Source organism: Oncorhynchus gorbuscha, linkage group LG18 (genome assembly GCF_021184085.1).
Source record: "Oncorhynchus gorbuscha isolate QuinsamMale2020 ecotype Even-year linkage group LG18, OgorEven_v1.0, whole genome shotgun sequence".
NCBI classification, from domain to species: domain Eukaryota; kingdom Metazoa; phylum Chordata; class Actinopteri; order Salmoniformes; family Salmonidae; genus Oncorhynchus; species Oncorhynchus gorbuscha.
In genome coordinates, this window is record NC_060190.1 from 28,758,288 (window position 1) to 28,775,866 (window position 17,579).

Here is a 17,579-nt window from a genome sequence, read left to right on the forward strand (position 1 = left end):
CTGGTCCTGGTACCCATGTTAAGGTCAACCTCATCATAAACTTTTAGCCAAAAACCCGGTTGCCTCTGCCAGGAGGCTGACACTTGGCTGCAAGTGAATCATCTAGCAAGACAGTAACCCCAAGCACACATCAAAATCCACACAGAAATGGTTAATTGGCCACAAAATCAACATTTTGCAACTCAGTCTCCAGACATAAAAACCCATTGAAATCATGTGGTTTGAATTGAAGAGGGCAGTCCATGAGTACATACGAAGGTAATCAAGGAACTGGAAGGTGTCTGTACAGAGGAATGGTCTAAGATTCCTCCCAAACATTTTTTAAAAGGCTCAGTGGTGTTATCCTCACAAGGGGAGGTATTGAAAGGTATTGAAAACAGGGGTGTTAGTAATTTTGTATTACTTGTTTAACAAAATCTTTCTCTGAGTAATTGTATTAGTATAAAATAATATAAGTTCCAATTTTTTTGGAGCATACAATATAGCTCACTATTTTAATTTGATATTTTATACAGTCATTTATCAAGGGTGTTAATCATTTCTGACCCCACTATAGATGTCTCAGAGGTTTGTTGGGCCAGACATTGTCATCTGCTGATGATAGGCTAGCCCAGAGATAAAATATATATTTTTCTCACGCACACACACACACACACACACACACACACACACACACACACACACACACACACACACACACACACACACACACACACACACACACACACACACACACACACACACACACACACACACACACACACACACACACACACACACACACACACACACACACACACACACAAAGTACAGGCTATGGATAACAATACATTGTAGACATATAGATAACATATAATTTGTGTTCTAGTATATAATATTTTTTTAATTCTCACATATGCACACCAACCTGTGCAGGGGAGAGCTTTTGTCACCGAAGGTCCAGTGCAGAGTTTGTGATTTGTGTACTCCTATATGTATTACTGTAATCCTGTTTCAAACAAGCAAAACCCAAACTCTAGTTAATAAATAAATGTTGCTTGTTTAACATTTTTTATTGTATCTTGTTTTGGCTCCCATAAGATTTAGTTTCCATGTGTAAAAATATTTTATTTTATTTTAATTTTGGAAGTGAATCTCTAATTTCTAAAAATTCTCATTTATCATGTAAAAAAAAACGTGGCCTACTAGCTACATTGTTGCTCACATTGCCTTACTTTGGTTACATGACACAGATGTTCCCAAGCGGTCTTCCCTTGTTAACATAGCCACAAAGTCATGATTATGGCTACTCCCCGCCCATTTATCAAATGTGTCTTCTTAAAATCAGATATTAAACCTAACCCTAACTGTACGTCCAACCCTAACCCTAACCTGTTTTTCAACAATAACAAACGAGTACAATCTTTGTTAATTATATCATAAATAGGACTGTTGGAGTTGTCACACATGCAGCTAACTAAAATATATGGAAATGTCTGCTCTATCCAAAATTACAACCAACTAATTGCAGCATTACTTCAGAAAGGGGGGGAAAGTAAGGAACTTGTCTGTCGGCCCTGCATTAAAAACCAAAATTGGTTAAAGAAAATACTGATAAATAAGTAAGTATACCAGTTCCATTTAAGGACAAAAAATTGACAGCTGTGCCATATAGATTGAAAAATAGTTTGGAAGAGATTTCCGATGTACCGATTCCATGGCACATGGTTTATGAACTGATTGTAATGGCTGTCTGTGGAAGAAGGTGAAGACCAATGCTCAACGTGGTACGTGTTCATCTTTTTCATAAAGTAAACTGAATACTGAATAACAAAACAACAACGACATAACCGGAACAGTTCTGTCTAGTGTAGACACACAAAGACTGAAAACAACCACCTACAAAACACAATCGAAAACAGGCTACCTAAATATGATTCTCAATCAGGGACAACGATTGACAGTTGCCTCTGATTGAGAACCATACCAGGCCAAACACAGAAATAGAAAATCATAGAAAAACTAACATAGACAACCCACCCAACTCATGCCTTATCCATACTAAAACAAAGACATAACAAAAGAACTAAGGTCAGAACCTGACACTGATACACAAAACGCTGGATTCAAAACATCACATTTTTCAATTAAAATTTTTATACAAATTCTTGCAACCAAATAGAATGTTATATATTTGGGGGATACAACCATCCCAGATCTGCAGATTTTGCTGCAAAGAGAAATAATCCTTTCTTTTGGTACTGTCTATATGTAACCTGTTTTTGGTCGCAGGTCCAGAAATGGCTGAAGAATTGCAACATAGTCAATTGATCAATAATATTATAATACTTTTAGCAAAAATGTGTATCTTTAATTTACAATCTGTAGACACTATGAGAAGAGAAAGGTTCAGAACTTTTGTGAAACATCACAGCACAGTTGAAAAATATATGGCAAATAGAAATAAAAATGTATGGTGTTAAGAGATAGATGGGAGGGGTTGAGTGGAGCTGAAGTTTGGGACTTAAAACAACAAGATGACCAATGTAAAAAAAATATACTGTGTCCGTAAAATGTATATAGGTTCAGAACATTTGTGAAACAGCACAGTTAAAAATATATGGCAAATAGAAATCCCACTTGATGGTCTTCAGAGATAAATGGGAGGGATTGAGGGTAGTTGAAGGGTGGGATTAAAAACAAACAAAAGATAACTATTGTAAAATACATTGTGTCCGTAAAATGTATATAGCATGTATGAGATGGAAGTAGAAGCCTAATTAAAGTGTTGTTGTCCATTAGTTTACTCCAATTAGGGGATGGGTGGTGGGGTTTGTGGAAAATAATAAGGATAAATATATTTATATGCTGTATATATTTACAAAAAATATATGGGGGATTGTAAATGATGCAGACAATTACATTGTCTACAATCTATCTGCAATATTAAAGCTGATCTACCCCCCCCCCCCAAACAAAAACATTTTTTTAATAATAATACTTGCCTAACCTAATGCCTAACCCTAACCTTAAATTAAGACCAAAATACACATTTTTGAAGCCAATTTAGATTTTGTGGGTGTGAAATCTGACTTTGTGGCTGTGTTATCTAGTCGAAACAAAGCCTGGGCTCTGCTCAACTCCATTGGTGGAGTTCATCAGAAACTTCCTTCGCCATGGAGTTAACTTGAGTCAGCTAGTGGAAACCTAGCTCTCAAACACTTCCCAGTGGGGTTTTCAGAGATTAGCTTCGCCCACAGCTGTCTCCATGTGAACTACAATGTCCTGATGTCCTAGTCATGTCTGAAACCTTGCTTAGGAAGGACACCTAAAATTCAGAAATTTCCATCCCCAACTACAACATTTTCCGACAAGATAGAACTGCCAAAGGGGGTGAAGTTGCAATCTACTGTTCTGTCATACTATCCAGGTCTGTGCCCAAACAATTCGAGCTTCTACTTTTATAAATCCACCTTTCCAGAAATAAGTCTCTCACCGTTGCCACTTGTTCAAATCAAATCAAATCAAATCACATTTTTATTTGTCACATACACATGGTTAGCAGATGTTAATGCGAGTGTAGCGAAATGCTTGTGCTTCTAGTTCCGACAATGACCCCCCTCAGCCTCCAGCTGTGCCCTGGACACCATATGTGAATTGATTTACCCCCATCTATCTTCAGAGTTCGTACTGGTGACCTAAACTGGGATATGATTAACACCCGGCTGTACTACAATCTAAGGTAGATTCCCTCAATCTCACACAAATTATCAAGGAACCTACCAGGTACAACCCTAAATCTATAACCATGGGCACCCACATAGATATCATCCTGAACAACTTGCCCTTTAAATACAACTCTGCTGTCTTCAACCAGGATCTCAGTGATCAATGCCCCATTGCCTGTATCTGTAATGGCTCAAACAACCACCCCTCATCACTGTCAAACGCTCCCTAAAACACTTCAGCGAGCTGGCCTTTTTAATCAACCTGGCTTGGGTATCCTGGAAGGATATTAACCTCATCCCGTCAGTAGAGGATGCCTGCCACTTTAAAGTGCTTCCTCACCATCTTAAATAAGCATTCCTCATTCAAACAATGTAGAACTAAGAACAGATATAGCCGTTGGTTCACCCCAGACTTGACTGCCCTTGATCAGCACAAAAAAATAATGTGGCATATTGCATTAGCACCGAACAGCCTCCGCGATATGCAACTTTTCAGGGAAGTCAGGGAAGTCCTAACTTCACTGAGGCTAGGAAACACTGTCACCACTGATAAATCAACGATAATCGACCATTTCAATAAGCATTTTTCTACGGCTGGCCATGCTTTCCACCTGGCTACCCCTACCCTGGCCAACAGCTCTGCACCTCCACAGCAACATGCCCAATCCCCCCCCTGCTTCTCCTTCACCCAAATCCAGATAGCTGATGTTCTGAAAGAGCTGCAAAGTCTGGATCCCTACAAATCAGCCAGGCTAGACAATCTGGACCCCCTCTTTCTAAAATAATCTGCCGAAATTGTTGCAACCCCTATTTATAGGCTGTTCAACCTCTCTTTTGTATCATCTGAGATTCCTATAGATTGGAAAGCTGCTGCGGTCATCCCCCTCTTCAAAGGGGGAGACACTCTAGACCCAAAGTGTTATAGACCTATATCCATCCTGACATGCCTTTCTAAAGTCTTCGAAAGCCAAGGTAACAAACAGATCACCAAACATTTCGAATCCCATCGTACCTTCTCCACTATGCAATCTGGTTTCCGAGCTGGTCATGGGTGCACCTCAGCCACGCTCAAGGTCCTAAACGATATCATAACCAACATCGATAAAAGACAGTACTGTGCAGCCTTTTTCATTGACCTGGCCAAGGCTTTTGACTCTTTCAATCACTGCATTCTTATCAGCAGACTCAATAGCCTTGTTTCTCAAATGACTGCCTCGATTGGTTTACCAATTACTTCTCAGATAGTTCAGTGTGTCAAATCGGAGGGCCTGTTGTCCGGACCTCTTGCAGTCTCTATGGGGGTGCCACAGGGTTCAAGTCTTGGGTCGACTCTTTTCTCTGTATATTTCAATGATGTCGCTCTTGCTGCTGGTGATTCTCTGATCCACCTCCACTCAGACGACCCCATTCTATAAACATCTGGCCCTTCTTTGGACACTGTGTTAACAAACCTCCAAACAAGCTTCAATGCCATACAACACTCATTCCATGGTCTCCAACTGCTCTTACATGCTAGTAAAACTAAATGCATGCTCTTCAACCGATTGCTGCCTGCACTACTCTGGCCGGTTCTGACTTAGAATATGTGGACAACTAAAAATACCTAGGTGTCTGGTTAGACTGTAAACTCTCCTTCCAGACTCACATTAAGCATCTCCAATCCAAAATTAAATCTAGAATCGGCTTCCCATTTCACAACAAAGTGTCCTTCACACATGTTGCCAAACATACCCTCGTAAAACTGACTATCCTACCGATCCTTGACTTTGGCGATGTCATTTATAAAATAGCCTCCAACACTCTACTCAGCAAATTGGATATAGTCTATCCCAGTGCCATCCGTTTTGTCACCAAAGCCCCATATACTACCCACCCTCGCTACATATTCACCGCCAAACCCACTGACTACAGGTCATCTATAAGTCTATGCTAGGTAATGCCCCGCCTTATCTCAGCTCACTGGTCACCATAGCAACACCCACCCATAGCACGCACACCAGCAGGTATATCTAACTGGTCATCCCCAAAGCCACTGGTCATCCTTTGGCCACCTTTCCTTCCAGTTCTCTGATGCCAATGACTGGAGCGAATTGCAAAAATCACTGAAGCTGGAGACTTATTTTTCCCTCACTAACTTTAAGCATCAGTTGTCAGAGCAGCTGTACCTGTACACAGCCCATCTGTAAATAGCACACCCAACTACCTCATCCCCATATTGTTATTTATTTTTTTGCTCTTTTGTACCCCAGTATCTCTACTTGCCCATCATTATCTGCACATCTATTACTTCGGTGTTAATGCTAAATTGTAATTATTTCTCCACTATGGCCTATTTATTGCCTTACCTCCCTAATCTTACTATATTTGCACACACTGTACATATATTTTTCTACTGTGTTATTGACTGTATGTTTGCTTATCCCAAGTGTAACTCTGTTGTTGTTTTTGTCATGTAACGGATGTGAAACGGCTAGTTTAGTTAGCTGTGAATAGCGTTACAATCAGTGACGTCACTTGCTCTGAGACCTTGAAGTAGTAGTTCCCCTTGCTCTGTAAGGGCCGTGACTTTTGTGGAGCGATGGGTAAGGATCTTCGTGGGTGACTGTTCTTGATGTGTGCAGAGGGTCCCTGGTTTGCGCCCGGTTATGGGCGAGGGGATGGTCTAAATTTATACTGTTACATTGATGCTGTTGACCCGGATCACTGGTTGCTGCGGAAAAGGAGGAGGTCAAAAGGGGGCTGAGTGTAATGGATGTGAAACGGCTAGTTTAGTTAGCGGTGGTGCGTGCTAAATAGCGTTTCAATCGGTGGCGTCACTTGCTCTGAGACCTTGAAGTAGTAGTTCCCCTTGCTCTGTAAGGGCCGTGGCTTTTGTGGAGCGATGGGTAACGATGTCATGTTTTGTCTTATATTGTCTTGTCATTTTGCTTTTCCTTCTGTTCGTTTTCCCCCTGCTGGTCTTTTTAGGTTCGTTCCCCTTTTTCTCTCTCCCTCTCTCTCTCTCTTCTCTCTATCGTTCCGTTCCTGCTCCCAGCTGTTCCTATTCCCCTAATCAATCATTTAGTCTTCCCACACCTGTTCCCTATCTTTTCCCCTGATTAGAGTCCCTATTTCTCCCCTTGTTTTCCGTTTCTGTCCTGTCGGATCCTTGTATATTGTTCACCGTGCTGTGTCTTTGTATCGCCCTGTCGTGTCGTGTTTCCCTCAGATGCTGCGTGGTGAGCAGGTGTCTGAGTCTGCTACGGTCAAGTGCCTTCCCGAGGCAACCTGCAGTTCATGATCGAGTCTCCAGTCTGTTCTCGTCATTACGAGTGGAATTGTTCTTTATGCTGTATTTACCGCTCCGAATTGTCTAGGAGTATTGAATATTTACTTTACTTGATTAAAGACTCTGTTTTCGCCAAGTCGCTTTTGGGTCCTCATTCACCTGCATAACAGAAGGATCCGACCAAAGAATGGACCCAGCGACTACAGACGCTCGTAACACTGCCGTCGAGATCCAAGGAGCCATGCTCGGCAGACACGAGCAGGAATTGTCTGCTGCTCGCCATGCCGTGGAGAACCTGGCCGCTCAGGTTTCCGACCTCTCTGGACAGTTCCAGAGTCTTCGTCTCGTGCCACCTGTTACTTCCTGGCCTGCCGAGCCTCCGGAACCTAGGGTTAATAACCCACCTTGCTACTCCGGGCAGCCCACGGAGTGCCGCTCCTTTCTCACCCAGTGTGATATTGTGTTCTCTCTCCAACCCAACACATACTCTAGAGAGAGAGCTCGGTTTGCTTACGTCATTTCACTCCTTACTGGCCGGGCTCGAGAGTGGGGCACAGCTATCTGGGAGGCAAGGGCTGATTGCTCTAACAATTACCAGAACTTTAAAGAGGAGATGATTCGGGTTTTTGACCGTTCAGTTTTTGGTAGGGAGGCTTCTAGGGCCCTGGATTTCCAATGCCAAGGAGATCGATCCATAACGGATTACTCTATTGAGTTTCGCACTCTTGCTGCCTCTAGTGACTGGAACGAGCCGGCGCTGCTCGCTCGTTTTCTGGAGGGACTCCACGCAGTGGTTAAAGATGAGATTCTCTCCCGGGAGGTTCCTTCAAGTGTGGACTCTTTGATTGCTCTCGCCATCCGCATAGAACGACGGGTAGATCTTCGTCACCAGGCTCGTGGAAGAGAGCTCGCGTCAACGGTGTTTCCCTGCTCCGCATCGCAACCATCTCCCTCCTCTGGCTCAGAGACTGAGCCCATGCAGCTGGGAGGTATTCGCATCTCGACTAAGGAGAGGGAACGGAGGATCACCAACCGCCTGTGCCTCTATTGCGGACTTGCTGGACATTTTGTTAATTCATGTCCAGTAAAAGCCAGAGCTCATCAGTAAGCGGAGGGCTACTGGTGAGCGCTACTACTCAGGTCTCTCCATCTAGATCCTGTACTACTTTGTCGATCCATCTACGCTGGACCGGTTCGGGTGCTACATGCAGTGCCTTGATAGACTCTGGGGCTGAGGGTTGTTTCATGGACGAAGCATGGGCTCGGAAACATGACATTCCTTTCAGAGAGTTAGACAAGCCTACGCCCATGTTCGCCTTAGATGGTAGTCATCTTCCCAGTATCAGATTTGAGACACTACCTTTAACCCTCACAGTATCTGGTAACCACAGTGAGACTATTTCTTTTTTGATTTTTCGTTCACCTTTTACACCTGTTGTTTTGGGTCATCCCTGGCTAGTATGTCATAATCCTTCTATTAATTGGTCTAGTAATTCTATCCTATCCTGGAACGTTTCTTGTCATGTGAAGTGTTTAATGTCTGCCATCCCTCCCGTTTCTTCTGTCCCCACTTCTCAGGAGGAACCTGGCGATTTGACAGGAGTGCCGGAGGAATATCATGATCTGCGCACGGTCTTCAGTCGGTCCCGAGCCAACTCCCTTCCTCCTCACCGGTCGTATGATTGTAGTATTGATCTCCTTCCGGGGACCACTCCTCCTCGGGGTAGACTATACTCTCTGTCGGCTCCCGAACGTAAGGCTCTCGAGGATTATTTGTCTGTGTCTCTTGACGCCGGTACCATAGTGCCTTCTTCCTCTCCGGCCGGGGCGGGGTTTTTTTGTTAAGAAAAAGGACGGTACTCTGCGCCCCTGCGTGGATTATCGAGGGCTGAATGACATAACGGTTAAGAATCGTTATCCGCTTCCCTTATGTCATCAGCCTTCGAGATTCTGCAGGGAGCCAGGTGCTTTACTAAGTTGGACCTTCGTAACGCTTACCATCTCGTGCGCATCAGAGAGGGGGACGAGTGGAAAACGGCGTTTAACACTCCGTTAGGGCATTTTGAGTACCGGGTTCTGCCGTTTGGTCTCGCCAATGCGCCAGCTGTTTTTCAGGCATTAGTTAATGATGTTCTGAGAGACATGCTGAACATCTTTGTTTTTGTCTATCTTGACGATATCCTGATTTTTTCACCGTCACTCGAGATTCATGTTCAGCACGTTCGACGTGTTCTACAGCGCCTTTTAGAGAATTGTCTCTACGTGAAGGCTGAGAAGTGCTCTTTTCATGTCTCCTCCGTTACTTTTCTCGGTTCCGTTATTTCCGCTGAAGGCATTCAGATGGATTCCGCTAAGGTCCAAGCTGTCAGTGATTGGCCCGTTCCAAGGTCACGTGTCGAGTTGCAGCGCTTTCTAGGTTTCGCTAATTTCTATCGGCGTTTCATTCGTAATTTCGGTCAAGTTGCTGCCCCTCTCACAGCTCTTACTTCTGTCAAGACGTGTTTTAAGTGGTCCGGTTCCGCCCAGGGAGCTTTTGATCTTCTAAAGGAACGTTTTACGTCCGCTCCTATCCTCGTTACTCCTGACGTCACTAGACAATTCATTGTCGAGGTTGACGCTTCAGAGGTAGGCGTGGGAGCCATTCTATCCCAGCGCTTCCAGTCTGACGATAAGGTTCATCCTTGCGCTTATTTTTCTCATCGCCTGTCGCCATCTGAACGCAACTATGATGTGGGTAACCGCGAACTGCTCGCCATCCGCTTAGCCCTAGGCGAATGGCGACAGTGGTTGGAGGGGGCGACCGTTCCTTTTGTCGTTTGGACAGACCATAAGAACCTTGAGTACATCCGTTCTGCCAAACGACTTAATGCTCGTCAAGCTCGTTGGGCGTTGTTTTTCGCTCGTTTCGAGTTTGTGATTTCTTACCGTCCGGGTAGCAAGAACACCAAGCCTGATGCCTTATCCCGTCTTTTTATTTCTTCTGTGGCTTCTACTGATCCCGAGGGGATTCTTCCTTATGGGCGTGTTGTCGGGTTGACAGTCTGGGGAATTGAAAGACAGGTTAAGCAAGCACTCACGCACACTGCGTCGCGCGCGCTTGTCCTAGTAACCTTCTTTTCGTTCCTGTTTCCACTCGTCTGGCTGTTCTTCAGTGGGCTCACTCTGCCAAGTTAGCTGGTCATCCCGGTGTTCGAGGCACTCTTGCTTCTATTCGCCAGCGCTTTTGGTGGCCGACTCAGGAGCGTGACACGCGCCGTTTCGTGGCTGCTTGTTCGGACTGCGCGCAGACTAAGTCAGGTAACTCTCCTCCTGCCGGTCGTCTCAGACCGCTCCCCATTCCTTCTCGACCATGGTCTCACATCGCCCTAGACTTCATTACCGGTCTGCCTTTGTCTGCGGGGAAGACTGTGATTCTTACGGTTGTCGATAGGTTCTCTAAGGCGGCACATTTCATTCCCCTCGCTAAACTTCCTTCCGCTAAGGAGACGGCACAAATCATCATCGAGAATGTGTTCAGAATTCATGGCCTCCCGTTAGACGCCGTTTCAGACAGAGGCCCGCAATTCACGTCACAGTTTTGGAGGGAGTTCTGTCGTTTGATTGGTGCGTCCGTCAGTCTCTCTTCTGGGTTTCATCCCCAGTCTAACGGTCAAGCAGAGAGGGCCAATCAGACGATTGGTCGCATACTACGCAGCCTTTCTTTCAGAAACCCTGCGTCTTGGGCAGAACAGCTCCCTGGGCAGAATACGCTCACAACTCGCTTCCTTCATCTGCTACCGGGTTATCTCCGTTTCAGAGTAGTCTGGGTTACCAGCCTCCTCTGTTCTCATCCCAGCTTGCCGAGTCCAGCGTTCCCTCCGCTCAAGCGTTTTTCCAACGTTGTGAGCGCACCTGGAGGAGGGTGAGGTCTGCACTTTGCCGTTACAGGGCACAGACTGTGAGAGCCGCCAATAAACGTAGGATTAAGAGTCCTAGGTATTGTTGCGGCCAGAGAGTGTGGCTTTCCACTCGCAACCTCCCTCTTACGACAGCCTCTCGTAAGTTGACTCCGCGGTTCATTGGTCCGTTCCGTGTCTCCCAGGTCGTCAATCCTGTCGCTGTGCGACTGCTTCTTCCGCGACATCTTCGTCGCGTCCATCCTGTCTTCCATGTCTCCTGTGTCAAGCCCTTTCTTCGCACCCCCGTTCGTCTTCCCCCCCCCCCTCCCGTCCTTGTCGAGAGCGCACCTATTTACAAGGTACGTAGGATCATGGACATGCGTTCTCGGGGACGGGGTCACCAATACTTAGTGGATTGGGAGGGTTACGGTCCTGAGGAGAGGAGTTGGGTTCCATCTCGGGACGTGCTGGACCGTTCACTGATTGATGATTTCCTCCGTTGCCGCCAGGATTCCTCCTCGAGTGCGCCAGGAGGCGCTCGGTGAGTGGGGGGGTACTGTCATGTTTTGTCTTATATTGTCTTGTCATTTTGCTTTTCCTTCTGTTCGTTTTCCCCCTGCTGGTCTTTTTAGGTTCGTTCCCCTTTTTCTCTCTCCCTCTCTCTCTCTCTTCTCTCTATCGTTCCGTTCCTGCTCCCAGCTGTTCCTATTCCCCTAATCAATCATTTAGTCTTCCCACACCTGTTCCCTATCTTTTCCCCTGATTAGAGTCCCTATTTCTCCCCTTGTTTTCCGTTTCTGTCCTGTCGGATCCTTGTATATTGTTCACCGTGCTGTGTCTTTGTATCGCCCTGTCGTGTCGTGTTTCCCTCAGATGCTGCGTGGTGAGCAGGTGTCTGAGTCTGCTACGGTCAAGTGCCTTCCCGAGGCAACCTGCAGTTCATGATCGAGTCTCCAGTCTGTTCTCGTCATTACGAGTGGAATTGTTCTTTATGCTGTATTTACCGCTCCGAATTGTCTAGGAGTATTGAATATTTACTTTACTGGATTAAAGACTCTGTTTTCGCCAAGTCGCTTTTGGGTCCTCATTCACCTGCATAACAAACGATGCTTCGTGGGTGACTGCTGTTGATGGTTGTGCCTGGTTCGCTCCCGGGTATGGGCGAGGGGACGGTCTAAAGTTATACTGTTACAGTTGTAAATGAGAACTTGTTCTCAACTGGCCTACCTGATTAAATAAAGAACACAGTCCCGATGCTGTGTTTTAACGTTTAGAAATGTCAGTAATCCTTGCATGCAAAACAATTTTCGAAACATATGGCCCTTGTCTTTCCTATTGGCTATAATGAGTATTTTAAATAAAAAATATTCACTCGTAGCAGTTTTGCACACACCCATATGCTGTGTGCCTCCAAGCGACAAACTAATCTTCCTCCCCAGTTACGCTTACAAACAGGTCTTCGAAGCACACAGGGTTGGGTAGGTTACTTTCTAAATGTAACCCGTTTTCATTTAATAGTTACCTGTCCAAAATTGCAATCTGTAACGTAACTTTTGGATTACCCAAACTCAGTAACATTATCTGATTACTTTTAGATTACTTTCCCATTAAAAGGCGCAGGTTAGTAGCTGGCACAGCCACAAAGTGATAAAATCTGACTTTAAATGTAACCTTAAATTGAACCACACTTCCTAACCCTAATGTTATATTAAGACTAAAAATCAATTTATTTTCTTAAATGTTTACAACAGGCTATATCCAATTTTGACTTTGCAACCGGCCCATCTTGTGGAAATCACTCAGTTCTTCCTCAAGGACCTCATCTACCTTGGACCCCTGCATATTGATTCGGTACATTTTGGGAATGGGCTCGAAAGTAAGCATTTCACCATAATGCATACAGCACATTTTTGTTAAGAAAGTGCTCTGTGAACAGAATAACATGGACTGATGTGAACTCCGTGACAGCTCTGCTTGTCCTGCTTCGCATGCCATTCTCTACTCTCATCTGAGATGCAGAATAAAGCTACTACCGGAAGTGACTTTTTCGGAGCAGATTATGAGAATTTACACAGCAGGTTAGTAGAATTAATGTAGCAGGTTAGGTGAATGAGGTTAAGGTTAGGAAAAGGGTTAGGGTCTGCTAAAATGCTCTTCTAATCTGCGGTGGATTTAGAGCTTTCAACATGAAAAAAATACAAAATAATTTTGTAGTATTGAAACAAGATCACCTTCTCTTGGTCACAGAGAGACAAAATCAACTTGTCCTTAGAGCTGAAGTTTGTAACGAGTCAGCAGGCATTTGAATGGTGGAGAACACTGGGCAGAAAATGCTCTGTCATCAGTTACAATTTGTACTGTAACTAAGTATGATCATATTTATTTGAAAGTTATAGGAAATGTGAGATATTAGATTAAGTTGGATATAATTTGATTGTTACTATATTTAGAAAGCATTTAAATCATTTAAACCCCTATTCCCCCACTTTTGTTGAATAGGAAAAATTATATGATTTTTATATTTTTACATTTGAATCATATTTGTACTGTGTACTTGAACTTGTGTCCTAAAAATGACTACACCTCAGCAATGTATAACTATGATTGATAAATAGATAACATAGCTATGAGATTGTAATATTTCTGGTAGTATAAGCATTACTCGGTTTTCTTTATGGCCCTCTCATTATAACGAATTACAGTGCTTTTGGGTATGTCTATGTAGGCGGAAGTCAGGTTGTGTTTGTTTATTATTTTTGTCTGTCTTTATTAAACTGTGATTGACTACACACTCCAGTACAGTAGGTGGTGGCATGCACCTCTAGTGTATGTTTGCAAACCGCCGTAATACCAAAAAACGAAGAAGTGAATGGGCTTGTGCAAACCTGGTGGAAACCGTGCCGAGGGCTGTGAGCGCTACCTGTCAGACATCTTTCTAGTTTTTCTGAGAAATCGTTTACCGTCCACATATGCCTTGGTGGGTGTGAGGGGACATCACAGAAACATTTGCTACCAACCGTCACGGGTAAGACATAATCCAATCGTTTTTATGGAAGAATTGTACATTTTCAAAGATATCCGTAGTTAGTTATTTAGCTTAGGCTAGCTAGCTAATGTTAGCTAGCTATCTCACCTGTGTGACAGCAAAATGCAAAGATAGCAAACCTGTGCAAAACTTCGCGACACATGCTACTGACTAAGTAGTTAGTTAATCATTAAGATGGCTAACTATAATCTAGTGTTTGTTCTTATGTATGTTGTGAAGCTAATATGTAATGATAGCTAACTAGCTAACTACTAGAGTTGTTGTTGTTAGCTGTTCGTAACTAGCTAGCTTTTTTGGCCTGCTTTCAACCAGACAGAGCGACCAGGGATTGTTATTGTAATCTCCGTTTTGCTTTTCGCTTGACATTTTCCTATTTTATTGCTCATATTCCATGTAGCATTAGGCTATACATTGTTGTATCGTTACCCTGTTGAATCAGAAATTATTCAAATAGTATCTACAGGGCAGCTAATTTAGCTAGCAAATATACAGTAGATACTTTAGTTATCTAACGTGGTTATGTCTACATGGTTGTATTTTGCTAACACTAAAACGTGGATTTAGTTGGTTAGCTAATTTAGCCATATATCCCCCCCACACAAACTAAAATATGAAGCAATACTAATAACGTTAATGACTACGCGTTTGTCTTTCTACCAGAACTAGCTAGCTGGTTAATTATGTAAAATCGGATTTGCGTTTTGTAGTGAGAACGTTATATATATATTTTATTTTAATTTTAATTTAACCTTTTAGTTATAGAAGGGGGTTTTGTGGCAACTTCTGACCTTGACATACTTAATGCCACTAGCCTGTGGAAGTCAGGAAACCAAGGGACGAGTCAATGTTTGCCTTCAACCCAGACAGAAAAGTGTGAGCCAGGTCACAGTAACTAAAGAAATGAGGCGAGGGGAACAGTAGGCTAGCATCCTTTATTTTTCAGACTGCCTTGTTTCCTCGGAAGCCTATTGCCACTACCAACATTTGTTTAAAAGGTTGATGTAAAAGGTCAAATTCACATCTTGAAATTATGACCAAGTATTTCAAAATGTTGACTTGCTTATCTAGAAATGTTCTGATACTAAATAGACATTTTGAGATGCGCAAGTCAATCCATCTAAATACACTGTAGAGATCAGCACAGCAGGGCCGCTGGCAAACATCTGGCGAGCTGGCATTTGCCCCAACAAATATTGACACAAACGTGTTGAAAAGGGGACAAAGTACTGTTGTTTAGACTGATTTGCCTCATGATTTGTGAACTTGTGCACAATCAGTCTGATCAACTGTAGCCTACTGATAACAACCACAGCTGCAGGTAGCCTAGAGATGCCTATGCACTCTGATCCCCATTGGCCAGGGGAAACAAAGCGGTAACGTCATGTATTTATAGCCTAAGCTATGGATTTATAGCCTAAAATAGGCCTATTTATTTGTGTGAAATGTTAATGTGATCAAATTTGGTTTATATTCTAACTTCGGGTGGCAAGGCTACCTAGACGTTATCAATCACATTATTGACTGGAATTAATAAACACAGTAGTGATGAACTACTGTGTGAGTACATTTTTAATTGGAAATGCAAAGGCCTACACGATGCAACTCAGCATAAAGTAAGCTCAGCCCTGTTACTTCTATTGTCCAATCTAGCCCCATCATAGCCCATATAAAACCGTTTTACAGCTGCTTTATTACAATGTTCTACTCTACAACTAGGGTTCTCCCCACTCTGGGACCTTGTCGTGCATCACCACATAATGTTACAAATGAAAAGTATGGTCTACTATCTCAACATTTCAACTTAGTATCTCATCATTTTGAGTTGCGTGTCTCTAAATTGTGAGTTAGTATCCTCATTTAATGTTTTTTTGGGGGTGGTGGGAATGGGCTTCCATACTGTGGGACCCATTGTCATTCCAAAACATGTTATTAAACATATATGAACATTTAGGCAAAAACATTTTGTTTCTATTGATTTGGGTGTACTTTATTCAGTCAGACTTAAGACCCATGCACAGTACTGAGACTGCCTTGGTGAAAATTGCAAATGACCTGCTCATGGCTGCAGATTCAGGATCATCTAGATTTTTCTGGAGCTCAGTGCTGCTTTTGACACAGTAAATCACACCATTCTACTGCAGTGCCTCAGAGAGCACACTGCCATCTGTGGGACTGCCCTAAACTGGTTCACCTACCTCTAACTACAAGCAGGATGTCACCCTCGGTGATACAAGTTCTGAGGAGTCCACCATAATCTGTTGGGTCCTACAAGGGTTGGCGCTAGCACCCATTCTCTTCCTAGTCTACATGCTCCCACTTGTCCTGATCTTCAGACAGCACAGTGCCCATTTCCACTGCTATGCAGATGTCGCACAAGTGTACCTTTAAACAAATCCTGTCTGGAGGAGGTAAAATCTTGGATGCAGAATTACTTCCTTCAACTCAACAGCAGCAAGACGGAGGCAATTCTGATACTCACCCCCCAGCAGATCAACAACTCCTGCAGCATCTGTCTTGCGATAGAGGCCACATCATTCCCATCTCCTCAGTCATAAACTTGAGTGGGAAATTCGACCCTGCTCTCTCCTACAATACCCACATTAGTCACATTTGTAAAACGGCATTCTTTCATGTGAAGGAACATTTCCCGCCTAAAACCCTCTCACCATTTCTGATCAAGAAAAGGTTATCCATGCAATCGCGTTCTCTAGAATTGATTATGTGAACACAGTACTTGGGGGACTGCCTGCAAATTCAATTAATAAATTACAGCTCATCCAAAACAATGCTGGAAAACAAAAAAAGTCTACCCCCATCTCCCCCATCCATGCATGCCTCCATTGGCTGTCCCTCAATGAATTGCCTTTCAAATTCACTTCGTCGTCTACAAAGCCTTAAATAGCACCGTACCTGCATACTTGTCAGATCTACTCTCACCCTATAAACCTCCACGCACATTACGTTCAGGCCATGCCAAACTGCTCCATACCAATAGGACCTGGCTCTGCACAATGGGGTTCTGTGCCTTTTCTTCCCAAGCACCGTGCCTTTGGCACTCCATTCCTGACAGTCTCAAAGCTGCTCAAAGCTATTGGGGCTTTTAAAGCAGTCTTTAAAGGTCATGGACAGTCAAAATCATGTTTTTCATGAAGTTGGATGATATTTGAAGAAAACCAGATGAAATTATGATGACTAAAGGTATGAAAAATGTCTGCTTCGACATTGATAATGTTTTATCAGAAAGTTACTGGTCCCCTCCAGTGTCAAACACTTTGATTCATTATTAAGGGGAAGAGGTGAAATCACCTTAACTCTCATTTTGTTACGCCAATGGTAACATGATATTATCTTACCTAATTTAAGTACGGCCTTGTAACCAACATTGGAGAAGGTGTTTTTGTAGAGGGGTTCATATAGCTAAATGACTACTCTACTCTACTCTGGTGCCAACATTTGACTGTAGGATGTCAGCAAATATAATGACGTTTACCCTATTAATCTATTATTATAGGGTAATAGTGAAGACATCAAAACTATGAAATAACACATGGAATCATGAATGCACACATGACTGTAAGTCACTTTGGATAAAAGCGTCTGCTAAATGGCATTTATTATTATTATATTAAGTAACCAAAAGTGTTAAGTCAAAATATATTTTAGATTCTTCAAATAGCCAC

The 17,579-nt window shown here is 43.3% G+C and overlaps 1 protein-coding gene across 1 annotated transcript in view; it reads left to right on the top strand.

Moving 5' to 3' along the window:
* The first annotated feature begins 13,695 nt into the window (after positions 1-13,695).
* LOC124003088 (E3 ubiquitin-protein ligase Itchy-like) overlaps positions 13,696-17,579 on the top strand; it is a 61,351-nt gene continuing 57,467 nt past the window's right edge. The window contains exon 1 of the mRNA XM_046311138.1: positions 13,696-13,878. The gene's annotated coding sequence lies outside the window, so the exon portion shown is untranslated. The remainder of the gene's footprint in view (positions 13,879-17,579) is intronic.